The sequence below is a fragment of the Amblyomma americanum genome, chromosome 6 (genome assembly GCF_052857255.1).
Source record: "Amblyomma americanum isolate KBUSLIRL-KWMA chromosome 6, ASM5285725v1, whole genome shotgun sequence".
Classification (NCBI taxonomy): Eukaryota; Metazoa; Arthropoda; class Arachnida; order Ixodida; family Ixodidae; genus Amblyomma; species Amblyomma americanum.
In genome coordinates, this window is record NC_135502.1 from 127,543,448 (window position 1) to 127,555,270 (window position 11,823).

Sequence of the window (11,823 nt, forward strand, 5' to 3'; positions counted from 1 at the left end):
AACGTAATCCTAAAACGTTTTATCGCTTACTATAACTGAACATGCAAAATAACGAGGTGACACTCACGCAGTGACCCATACCAATGTGGTCTTGGCGCCTGATAGGCTATAGCGACGTGCGTTATTACGCAGTGTAATATCTATTAGCTATCTTTGGGGAGAAGTCACTGTGAATTTTCCATAGTGTGTCTTTTTACACTTACTAATAAAATTCATTACATCTGTGTGTTTGCTCACGGGCCTAGCCACAGGTTTGAGAAATTAAGTGAAGATGAGGTTATTAAAGGAACGCAGTGAGCATGCTTGCAATTGCACTGAAGCATCATCATCATCATCATCATCATCAGCCTTACTACACCCACTGCAGGGCAAAGGCCTCTCCCATGTCTCTCCAATTAACCCTTTTCCAGCTGCATCCACCCTTTGCATGCAAACTTCTTAATCTCATCCGCCCACCTAACCTTCTTCCGCCCACTGCTACGCTTACTTTCTCTTGGAATCCAGTCCGTTACCCTTAAGGACCAGCGGTTATCTTGCCTTCGCATTACATGCCCTGCCCAAGCCCATTTCTTTCTCTTGATTTCGACTTGCCTGACATTAACCCGTGTTTGTTCCCTCACCCACTCTGCCCGCTTACGGTCTCTTAATGTTACACCTATCATTTTTCTTTCCATGGCTCGCTGCGTTGTCCTTAACTTAAGCTGAACTCTTTTCGTTAGCCTCCACGTTTCTGCCCCGTTTCAAAAAGTGCCAAGCTCCTAAAACTTCAAAGGTATATACATTTCTAACACTTCACTAATTTTCGTGAAAGTCACACATTAGCGAAACACACACACACACACACACACACACACACACACACACACACACACACACACACACACACACACACACACACACACACACACACACACACACACACACACACACACACACACACACACACACACACACACACACACACACACACACACACACACACACACACACACACACACACACACACACACACACACACACACACACACACACACACACACACACACACACACACACACACACACACACACACACACACACACACACACACACACACACACACACACACACACACACACACACACACACACACACACACACACACACACACACACACACACACACACACACACACACACACACACACACACACACACACACACACACACACACACACACACACACACACACACACACACACACACACACACACACACACACACACACACACACACACACACACACACACACACACACACACACACACACACACACACACACACACACACACACACACACACACACACACACACACACACACACACACACACACACACACACACACACACACACACACACACACACACACACACACACACACACACACACACACACACACAAACACACACACACACACACACACACACACACACACACACACACACACACACACACACACACACACACACACACACACACACACACACACACACACACACACACACACACACACTAGAGAAATACCCAAGGAACGAATTGCGCATGCAAGTCTTGTAGAGGGGATGGCATAAGCGGCATGACTCATTATTGACCCTAATGAACTCATGCTTAAGATATATAAGTTATTAGAACATATATCCGCTGTAATATAGCTCATAAGCACATTATTTGACACGATCTACCTGGCTTACTGCGGTGACGCTGTGTCAGACGCTGCCATGTGAACTGAGAAGTAAAGTTGCCTCTTCATTAATACATATATATATGAGCTTAACAAACTACCTTACACAAGTATATGTGCTGGCTAGTTGGTGGTGGTCCGTGTCTTTCGCGCTGTTTGAAGAAGTAAGAAAATACTTTATCTTATAAATTTTTCAAAGGCATTCGAGCACGTGCCCTGTAACCAACTTGTAAGTAAAATGAATGTTATCGATATAAAAACAAACGGTAATAAATGGGTTCATGAGTACTCATACAATCGGCTCCAATATGTTATTGTCAATCATGCCAAGTGTGGATTTCGAGAAGTCAAATAAAAGGTTTTCTGGAATGTGTTCCGGGCCTACGTTATTTGTTACTTCTATTCTTGACATTTATCAAATCAAATCATATAAAATTTATTTTCCAGCAACTGGATCGTCATCTGGGCTAAAAGCTGCACAAACAGCTTGTCGAAGGCCCAGGAAACCATTACATGGTATGGCATCAGCAAACAGAACGGAATAACAATTCATGAACAGTACAGAAGTAGACATAGACATCATTTTATTTCGTGGGATTTGAAGGCTCCAAGCGACTAAGGATATGAGGGACGCCGTTGTGGAGGGCTCCGGAAATTTCGACCACCTGGGATTCTTCAACATGCACTGACATTGCACAGTATACGGGCTTCCAGAATTTCTCCTCCATCGAAATGCAACCGCTATCTGAAATGGGAAATGACCCGCGTCTTTCGGGTAAGCAGCCGAGCACCATAACCTCTGAGCCACCGGGGAGGCTTTGAAGTAGATATCAATAAGAATTTATACAACGCATACATCAGTGTAACACAGCAAAAATAAGCTAACGAAAGGTTTGTAACTAATTAACGCAATAGAAACAGTTCAAAAATATGAGAATAGTTCGCGAAGACTGGGATAATAACTGAAGTAATAGCTGATGGAAGGACACAGATTTAATTTGCATAAAGTAAGTTCTGAATTGTTTTGGACTAAATCCAGAAGTGTCTTTATATTTGTTAAGAAAAAATGAAAGGTTATGAGCCAAGGTTTGTAGCTTGTAATTGGTTCTAAACTGCGGTAGAGACGAAATGTCAGTGACGTTCAAGAGCTGCAAGTTGTCGTAAGAAATTACTTACACCTTCGGAAGAAAAGTACATTATTTGCAACAAACGAAATTCATAGCTACTGTCCACACGGATAATATTGAGCGATGCTATTCTGCTATTGATACTCGGTGTTTGTTCAAAGTTTACGATGAAACGGATAATTTTTTATTGAAAGAGGGCAACCTTGTTCACTTTTGTTTTAGTTGCCCATACCAGAGTACAGTAGATGACGTGAGAAAAAAATGAACATAGTATATTTATGGTTTAGCGCTTACAAGAAGGAATTTACGGTGTCGTGAGATTACACCACTAACAATAGAGAGCTTTTTAGAAATACAGGAGGCTATATTGAACATCCCATTTAAGGTGGGAAGAAAAGTTTACAGCGAGAACCTTATGCTCTTCAGTTATTTCTGTGTGCTGGTTTTGAAAAATGAGTGAATGCAGCGGATGAACTACTTTATTCTTAGCACGAAAGATAACGGCTTTGGAATTAATTGGGTTAGCCTGAATTTGATTTACAGTGGTCCATGCTGATAGTTAATTAGGGATATGGTTGCATATTGAGACTAGCTGACTGATATTAGTCAGGAATAGGTAAGGTACTATCGTCAGCATAAGTCACGAATTGAACTGAGGTCTCGATATTGACAATATAATTTATATAGGCATTGAATAAAAGGGTACCGAAAATACTTTCTTGTGGTACGCCACTTGGTATTGGTAAGAGATATGCCCTTTGGTTGTTCATTCATACACACTGGCGCCAATTTTCCACGTAGGACTGAAGAAAAAGCCAAAGCTGTTCTAAGAATCCCATGCGATGAAAGTTTATTAATGAGAATATTGTGTTCGATGCAGTCGGACGCTTTGCTGAAATCGATAAAAATTCCGGCTCTAAAAAATTATCAACAATATTTTCCAATTTTTTTTCTTCAGGGTTAGCCAGGCAGCCTCAGTCAACCAACCTTTCTAAAACCATACTGTGAATATGTTAAATTACTTTTCTTGTCATAATATTTATAACAAGAGAAGAGAAAACTATTTAAACCCCTTGGAAAATACTTGGAATACGAAAATTGGCCGGTAATTGGACGCAAGATTGTGTTCACTACATTTACATAATATCGAAACCCTTGCACATTGCATATCAGATGGGAATATATCTAGCCCAAATGCCGGATTAAAATATGATTAAGGGTAGATGTTAGCAATTCTAATTCCTATTTAGGCACTTTAATTTGAACGTCGTCAGTGTCCAATTATCTACTTTTGTTTAGACCCATTAAGGTGCTATATATTGCATTATCAGCTGTAAGGTCAAGAAATATGCTTTCAAAACTATTATAAGCTGGGGAAACTGTATCTAATGGAGTAATGAATGTATCTAATCGGTGTCGTAGAGTTTACAAAGTACTGGTATGTGCTAGTTCGCAGCCATTTATAGTAATTTTTCTCAGAATTGAACGGTAGCCATCACACCCAAGGACGTTATTTATAATTTTCGATACAGCACCAGTATGCTGTCTATTAATATCTGAAAGCAGTTCTTCGTAATACGAAGCCTTCGCCTGCTTAAGCTCCGCGTTTACTTGATTCCTTGGTTTTAAAATTCTTTTAGCGCAGCTTCACAGAGTGATCGGAGAAAAAAACGAGAAAGACGGTTTTTCTTTCTGATCAATTTTAAGTGTTCTCGGTTTATTCATGGTTTTCTGGCTTTCCCCGACGGCTTAAGTGTTATCAACGGAAAGCGTTTTGCATATTTATTCACAAATATTTTAATGAATTCTCTGCAGGCATCATTCGCATTTGTTTTGCTCAGGACTGTAGACAAATCACAAGCAATCATGCCTCGTTTAAACGATCCTAAAGTATCCTCGGCGATGAATTGAACTATAATAGCCTCCTTGCGCACCCTTGTTTCTGCACTTTACTCTGATAGCTCATGAATACAGGGCAAAGGTCACTGAAGTCCGAAGTGAGAGTACCAGAGCTATGAACTCCAGTAACAGTAATTGTCAAAATGAAGTATAGTGCTGATTGGATAGTGACAGTAGCTAGTGTACATGTTTCATTAGATTTAGAAAGCCGGACGAATGCAGCAGTGTTAAATTCACGAGTAGTGTTGGTAACAAGCATATTAATCTATATTTGCACCTTAATATCAGTTCCAGAACGTTCCTTTTTCTGATGACTGCATAATGCCCCCTCCGATATTTAGCCGTACTGACTGAATTCTTGTAGAGCGTTATATATATTTGATTGGGAGGAATGCCGCTGCCAATCGCAAATGACTATCGACAGAATAAAATGAAACTGAGCTTATGCACTTTATTGTTTTTTTTTTATTTGACGAGTGTGCCATAAGGCGTAGGCTTAGAAACTGAAACGGGAATGTAGGAGAAAATTAGGAATGCCGACGAGTCTTGATAAGAAAGTCGCAAATTTGGTCGAAATGGCGATTTTATTTTTTCCACTCATCATAGTCAAATTCGCGGTTCCACCGTAGACCCTCCTCCGCGAGGAAGCGTCTCTGCAGCGCAGCCATCGCTTTACTATTTGCACAACAATTCTACCCTGCATTTACGCAGTCAACAAAGAAGATATCGACCCTGTCTAGTCATGTATATATCCAAGAAGTTCACCTTACACCTTGTCTCTCCTCGTGTCTACAGATTGATGTTAATTTTGACTGAAACGAAATCCATTCATCGCTGTTTATTACTGAGCGCAATCAGAGACACAAGGTTGCTCGCTTATACTACTTTGGCAAGGCGTAAGGTTGAATACGCCTCATTTGTACAAAGCCTGTACCAATCAAATAACCTTCCTTTCTTAATTATTTTGCTTCGTCAGTGCACAGACTGCAAATCGAGGGAGAGCAGGCTAAAGCTGTCGAGCAAGATCTGACAAAGACCTGCGTCCCCGTGTAAAAAAAAAATCATTCAGTAGCGCCCGGCAACCTTGCGAAATTTGCAAAACACCTAATACACACATTATACAGCGGAATAGTGACAACAAAAAGTACAATGATGAATTGTACATAGCACAATAGGCAGGAAAAAGCAGCGAAGATAAATGAACTTGATGAGATCGAGAAGAAACCACATTACCTGCTACAGAAATTACAGAAATATTCATGGACACTTTTTTTGCATATGGAATCAGACATAATTTGCTGCGACAATAAAGTAATTTTAAGGAAGTTGTTCAAGCTGTGGTTTATTGTGTGCATTAATTTTTGGCAGCCACAGTATGTGCGAGATTTGGATGCGTGGCACTGAGGGGGCCCAAACCTTTGTTCAGTTGGGGCAATTAAACACGAGGTCTGAAGAGCGCGCTTGTTTTCTTCGTTCCTATGGTTTCTGACATAAATGTATAGTTTTCTTATTGTAAGCTGCCGTGAGGGTAAGTAAGCTGCGACTGGAAAAGGATTGAAAAGATTGTCCCGTGCACTCAATGAAAAACGAAGTGTCAATCATTCGTAAAGTTCTTTTTTTAGTGTCAAAATTTTCCCAAGACCGGTTAGGCTAGTCGTCCTCCGATAGGGAAACAAGACTGTACACGCGAAAGCAACGGAGAGAAATAAATTCGTAATTTACATTTTAAGGGTGAATTTGTGTCCAGTTTCTTTAAAACACCAACAGAATGAGCCAATTTAGAGCAGACGTGATCTATGTTTTCCGTCCATAGCAAATGATCTTCAGGAATAACCCCAAGGAACATGTAGAGCTACACAAGTTATCAGAATGTGTTCGAAGTAAAGTCGGAAGACATTAAGAATGGGCTTATTTTTATCTCTGGACATTATTAATATTTTGTTTTTCGGACAATTAGTCCTGATTAAATTTGATTTACTCGTACCCCGTAATAAATTGGAGTCTTTGTAAAATAAGGCCGGTTGATTCATAACAATACAGTACCCATTATTGTCTATTGTCAATAAAAAAGGCGTTCAACTTTTGCAATTTAAATACGCTCCAAAATTAGGTCAGAACCCAGGGTTGGTCTGGAGTACGGTTAAACGCTCTAAATTTAGACAAAAAGCACAACATTAATGGTCCACGTTGACGACATTACTAGGGAGAAATTTTATTCCTCTACCATGCCATAATTAAATAAAATAATTTAAATCTCGAATTGCAGTCGGGTGCCTAACACCAATACTTACAGTGCTAATTATTGAAATTAGTTAACCAGCTTACTAGTTAATATGTTTGAGGGTTTTCTGATGTGATGATGCAAAAGCCACAGTTTTACCTTTAAAAATCCTATTTTTGAAAATTACTTCCCTGAAACACCCGGTACCTCTTTCACGGCCTGATTACGCAAGCCCTGCGTCACTACTGATGTATCCATTGACTGAGATGCTTTCTAAGCATGAAATGCTTTCAGCTCCCTTCCTTGGCAAACCCAGCCGAACATCTCTCGGAAACTGCGGGGAACGAAACCGAACATGAAGCCGAGCGTAAAGCAGCACTTATTCGCAACATTCCGAATCTTTCCTTCCCAATGCGCAAAAAGAACGTTCATTTCCGATGTCTTAGTCCACAACCTATCTCCGCTTTTATTTTATGTGTAGTGGCTCTAACTGTTAGCCTCTCGCGCATGTTGCTGCTCTTAGATCCCCTCGTTCTGGGCGTCGAGCGCACGCTATAGGGCTGCTAAAGAGCAGGCGAGGAGCGTGGTGCGTCAAACCAGGAAAGATTTCAGACACATTGAGCGCTTTACCAAACACTAAAAAAAGAAATCGAGCGGACAAGGCGGCTCCTAAAGCAACTGAAATGGCGATCGGGTGTGCTGTCCAACCAAGAACCCCAGCAGCACAGGTAATTGGCCCAGCATTGGAACCGTATTGGCAAAGGCTGGCCCTAGAAAGGAGCAGGATGGAGCCATCCTGTTGCAATATTAGTCAGGTTACCTGTGCTGCTTGGGAAGCGCCTAATGCCGGAGGCTCCTGAAGCCGCGAAAGCCTCCAGGTGTACCATGCACGCTGCTTAGCTTGAAGAACAGAAGCACGTGATGGGGGGGGGGGGGAATGTTCAGCACATTAACGACGTAGCCAATACAGATGAACAGTTTCCACCATGCCTTTATGAACCAACCTAGATGTGCTACGCCTTTCCTGCAATGTAGTTCCTGTCTACTACCGACGGCGAGATAGTGTGTAACGTCTTCTCGTAGTCTATTAAAGCTATGTGAGGTATACTGGTTATATTCTCAACATCTCACTGTCGCCTGATTGATGGTGTGACGGTGGTCTGTTGTAGACTGTCTTTACCGAAAACTCGCCTGTTAGTCTGGTTGATGGTAGTCTTAAGGTTCCTCAGTATTTTATTACGGATTATCTGAGCACATAACTATAGTAAACTCGGAACACTAAGCTAGTGTGTCAATAATTTTAAGTCATTAGTGTTCCATTTCGAATGGAATACTACAATAATTTTCGTGGTAAATCAGTCTACGCAATAACTGATTCGAAGTGAGCCTGTCAATCCTATACGACAGGGCGAGTTCCTAAAAACGCCGGCTGTCCTGCTCATACCATCGGGCTTTTCGCAAACTTTGCACCACTTCCATAGCATTAAATCGTGGACACGTACCATGGAGGGCTTGAAGGCAATGAGACGGCAAGCGATCTAGCTCGCGAGCTAACAACCGAGCGGATTCTTGCACGTACCTCACCCCTTTACCAGCAAATGATGGTGCACGGCTAGTTTTTCTAAGAGTGAACAGAGGGAAATATTCCCCTCCCCATATTAAACTCCCCACAGAAGAAGCCACATTCTGGAGGCAAAAAAAAAATAGAGGGTACGCTTAGCTCCGCCTGAAGGGTATGACGCATCCGCGTAATGAGTTAATTCTCATATATGCATAAGGTCATTCTCTACTTTGCTTTCATAGATCCTTGGGAGTCCTCATACCCTTTCTGGCGCAGTGGTGCAGCAGCTAAGCGATGTGCCACTGCTCTGCGATGGCAAATGATCCCATGCAGCGGTGTGCACCAAATTACTTTTACCGAGCGACCAATCATTAATTTAACTGCAACATGCAATGGTAGGTGGACCTTTGTGGTCCACATGCCTCCTAGGTTGATCTCTGCAGGGACCACCTGCCCGAGCCATGCCCGTGAATTTTCGCTGAACGCCGACACCTACAACACCGAAGCCGGATTTTCTGGTGAACGGTGCCTTTAACGCTCTCGCGTTAGTAAAGACAAACGCCTGCCCCAACCTGTACTTGTACAGCCTCATCCATCCTTCTGGATACCACCCCACCTTACCCTGGTGCGACGGTAAGCCCATGCTATTCCACATTTCATGGAGTTGTGTGAGAACACTATTCAACCAACCGCATCAGACATCATGCGAGCAGTGGAAGCCAGCTCTGACCAGCAATGGTCTGTAGGAACAACGTCAGGACATCCGACGGGTCGAGACATAAGCGCAAGCCACCGGAGTCCTGAATTAGGGAGTCCGCCCACCTGACTCGTCCAACGTTGAAAAAGCTTATAAGGCTTTGTCTCTCTCTCTCTCCTTCTCATGTTTCCGGCATCCTTGTGGTTGAAAATTGTAGGATGTCGCGTTCGCGTGAAGTGAAGCAGGAAAGGAGGTAAGCAAGAAAGCCTTTCTTATAACTCTAAAAACTTGGGAAGCGACATAATGCCGTGGTCGAACAGAATGCTCTCTGCACGAGCGGTGCGCACGAGGACGGACGTGGCCCACGCTGCCGCTTCTTCAATTCTCCGCAGCCCACAATGAAGGTTACGGTGCTGCTACAAGATCACGTGTCTCTGCATGTACGCGCTGGAAAGTTCCTCTGGTACGCTGCCTCCTTCGTCTCTTTCCTCTTGCACAGTAAGAAATGTTTGCCTATATATCTGGAGTCCTGTCTGCTGTATTTTCAGCACACGCTAGCCGCTACATTGAACTCTTTAAAAATTGCCAAATTCTTTGTCTTAATTTGCGCTGCTTGACCTTAGAGCCAGTTACGTATCTTCGGTACTGAAGGGCTCTAATGAAAGCCGCACTCAGTGGGAATTCTGTAAATGCTGAATTAGTGCGTGCATACAGAAGCAACCAGTTTTTAGTCTTATAACGTCCCTCATGAGCTGGAATGCTGTGTGTATACTTAGTCAATTTGCGTTAATATACTCTAGATTACGCAAGTTTTCGTTCAACCTAAGTTTTAACGATCTAAAATTTGTAGGAACAAAAGCCATCCCAGACTAACTGGAAAACATACCGCGCTACCTCGCCCGACGGCTTAACATCGGTCTCTCAAATCGCCAGAAATTGAAGTGTACTAATTTGTCCATTTTCTGTACTCGTACAGTTTTAATTGCAGCCTTGTTGTTGTTGTTGTTGTTGCCTTATGGGCCTGTCACACTAGGCCAACAGTCGGCCGACTCGGTCTGCCAAAACCATGTCGTCGTGATGTCTGGCTCTATGTCACACTGCGCCGACGAAAACAGTCGGCCGACTGTCGGCGTCGGCGCCATGTCTCCCACAAGACGGCAGTTGGCCGATGGTCCGCCAACTCCCATGTCACACTAGCGAGACAGCGTGCGAGACCTCCCGCCGACTTGGCCCTTTCTCGTTCTCACTCTTTTGTCATTTCCTGCTATGCGAAATTCATGGGCCGGGACGCTTCATTTCTAACTCTTTTAAATAAATCCCACCATAGTAAAGCACTCTTTAACAATCGTGATTATGAACATATAGATTGAGTGCAGCCCAGTACTGAGTGGCACTTATTTCTGGGTCAGAAAGGCATGGCTCGAAAAAAAAAAAATCCAGTCGCTCGCGGGTAAACAGGACGGGAGAGATTATTTAAGGCTAAAATAATAAAAAGAAAAAATTCCGGCCAGTCGGATTCGATCTCGGAACCTCTGGAATGCGAAGCTACTGCCATACCCACGACGCCATGGAGAACAGAGCAATTTCCCTCCTTCAGTGGTGCTGATAAGAAGCACTCCGCAGTGTTACACTCGCGACAGAAGTAAAGCCGGCGACCCATGTGCGAAAACTCGGCCGGCGCGATGCACCGGTCGCTGCTTGCGCATTGCAGCCCCACTGCAAGCAGGGACACACGGAGCAGCAAGCATCGTTGCGCCGCTCGACTCAAGCACTCGAGCTCAAAGTGTACGCTTTGCCACCCGCAGCGGTCCGATTACTGCTTGGCCTGGTGTTGAAGTTCTCACCAGCAAAGACAAAATAACCATATTATCAGAAAGACCGCCTGCTATACACGAGCAGCGACAAAGCATGCTTGCGCTAGTAGCGAGCTTTCGGCAACGGCACCGCCCGCGGTCCCGCCAGGCGACGAACTGTGCTGCTGCCTGGCGCAGCGGACGCCGCTTCGCAAGTAGCCTGCGCTATATTTCTTAATATCGCTTGGCTGTTAACAGTATAATCGCACCATGAACTAAAATTATGGTCAATTTCCGCGACACCTTCGGCTGCGGAGCTAGCGGACCGCTGCGGGCGACAGGCGAGCCGGACCACAACGGCGGGCCAGCGGCAGCTTGCGGTGCGATTCTGGCGAGAAATTTTGCTCTTATCAAAGTTGTTGCTTTTACCAGCAACTCGGTGTTGATCAACGATCCTCAGAAATGATACATTTGTCACATTTTCCAGTCTCAGCGTTTATTGCTTACGTCAAAAACAATCTTAAGCTGATTTTTATAACGGCGGCGGACGGGATCCATGCTGGCCTGCCGGCGAGCAGTCTCGGTTTACTTCACGTTCGCACAAGAAAAAAAAAAACGAAACAGCCATGCTATCAGAAAGGCCGCATGCCATATTCGAGCAACGACACCATGCCTGCGCAACAGCCGCGCTTTCGGCAACGACGACGCCTGCGGGAGCGCCAGGGCGACGAACTGCGCTGCTTCCCGGCTGCCGTACTCGTAGCTAAGCCTAGCTGGTTTCGCATCGATGCCGCAGCTCAGGGAG